Raw genomic sequence first — 2,500 nt, forward strand, 5'->3', positions numbered from 1 at the left:
TCCCTTCTTTCTGTTTATCCCCCTCTTTGTTTCCTGTTCTAGTTCGCTCCATTTCACCTTAAATGCTCTCGAGCCGTCGTCATTTTTCTCTCTAAACAGGTTTTTCTAGCCAGCTATTTTTCAGACTCTGTCCTCCGCCCTGGGTTTCAGGGCCTCTCTCGTTTCTCTTCTTGTATAACGTGTTATGTGTCTAAAAGGCATTACCAGATACATCCAATAGCATTTTTTGTGGGGGGGGGGGGACATTTATCTACCTGGTCTCTATATCATGTTGTTTGCTTTTGCCATAGACTGACATCTGTATGGATGTTTCCAATCAGGTGTTAAAGGAAATGTGGCAGCCAAATAAACGCTGAAAATATTACCCAATTATAACCGAGAGATGAAAAGAGTTCCCATTATCATTAAGGGTTGACAATAATGTCCACTCATCATCCTCATAATTGTCATCATCATCATCATTATTGTCTTCGTCGTTCTCATCATTATCATCAAGAGTTGAAGATCAAATCCAATCATCATGAAGTGTTGAAGATCTTATCCAATCATCATGAAGTGTTGAAGATCTTATCCAATCTTCATCAAGAGTAGAAGCTACATGAGATATGAATTTCAAGTTGTTTGACTGTCAAGCGTGCTGTGTGAGAATTGGCAGCTCTAACATTTAAGGGACATACAAGAAAAACTGGGAATTTCTAACCTCGATTTTTTACATGAATTTATAAGTTCTATTTATTCTCTGATTCTAGCTCTGGGCGATCCTCGTGTATACAGGGCTATTTCTGAATAGGCACATTACAACTTGGTCATCGCCACGGTGATGTGCACCGTAGCAACAGCGTTACGTAATATGGAGCTTAGTCTACCTTCAGGGGAAATCCAAGGAAAACACATTAACAATGAAGGTACTTTGAGTTTGTAGAATACGGCGTGTTCTTATCCAGATTGTTTACAGGCCTCTTGGGTTTTGGTGCTCTTTAGTCCAAAGTATTGTACATCCAGGTTCAAAAAATGACAAAACAATTCTCTGACTAGGGCACTCAAAATGTCGTAGCCTCTGACTGCAGATGGGGTCACTGGCGGGCCTATTCAATATTTGCTGAAAATACTCAACCACATCATAACAATATTGCTATGACAGTGCCGAGAGCCTTAAAAACAGATTAAGACATAGACATTACAATTTTGGTAATTTTGGACAGTAAGGTTATAACATGTGCTGTGCCAAGGGTTAAATGACGTAACATGTAAAAAGTCCAACATGGACATATTTAATACAAGGCCTTAGTCAGAGATTTGTTTTCTCATTTTTCGAACCTTGAATAACAATGGAGGTAATTGGGTGTAAATGGATCAACAACTGCAACACAGAACTGCCCATTGCCCCAGGCCGCCACCAATGCCATTTAGCATTTACAACAACAACAACAACAACAACAACAACAACAACATGACCAATAATAAACTCTTACAAGGGCTGGACTGGCCCAAAAGGCCAGGGCATATAACATTACATTACATTACATTACATTACATGACATTACATGACATTACATAACATAGTATTACGCGTAGCTGATGCTTTTATCCAAAGCCACTGGTTTCAATGTGGGGTTTGTTGCCACTGGTTTCAATGTGGGGCTTGTTGCCACTGGTTACAATGTGGGGCTTGTTGCCACTGGTTTCAATGTGGGGCTTGTTGCCACTGGTTACAATGTGGGGCTTGTTGCCACTGGTTACAATGTGGGGTTTGTTGTCTAGCTCAGGGGCAGCTCAGCTATGGATGGAGGTGTAGGGAGAGGTAAAGGTGGGATTCAAACCTGTAACCATCAGATCTGGAGCCCATCTCTCTAACCAATAGGCCACGGCCGGACCAATTTTAACACGGCCCTCTCTAAAATAAATAAATAAATAAATATAATGAAACGCAAAACAAAAAAAGCAAACAAAACAAGCAAACAAAACAAACAAACAAAACAAACAAACAAAACGACAGGGTCAGTGACTTTTCAGCAGTGGTACCCTATGGAATGAGTTGCAGAAGACTTTTAAGAGGGAAATTAATACAGTATACGCAGAGGAGTGTCATTGTTTCTGACTATGCAGCACATAGGCTACTTTTTATCTCATAATACGTTTTATGTAAACTTATTCTTCTTAATGTGTTTTTTGTACACTTATTTTCCCTTTTGTCTATGTGTTTGTTTGTCTGTGTCTGTAACTATATGTATGCTGCCATTTTGACCAGGACTCCCGGGCAGAAGAGACTGTAGTCTCAATGGGACAATCTTGGCTAAATAAAGGATAAATGAAATGAAAATGAAAAAATACATGTCAGGGTGGCACTACCACAGCCAGTGCCACTACTGTATGGCTTATTTGTTTGTTTTTATAGTGGACTGTCTAAGAAGCATATTCATTAAAGCATATCAACCACCAATTACTAATTAATTTATGGCCATTAGATGCCGTTAGATGCCACCTGACGTCTGGGCTCCAA

This window comes from Engraulis encrasicolus, chromosome 12 (assembly GCF_034702125.1).
Source record: "Engraulis encrasicolus isolate BLACKSEA-1 chromosome 12, IST_EnEncr_1.0, whole genome shotgun sequence".
In the NCBI taxonomy this organism is placed as follows: Eukaryota; Metazoa; Chordata; class Actinopteri; order Clupeiformes; family Engraulidae; genus Engraulis; species Engraulis encrasicolus.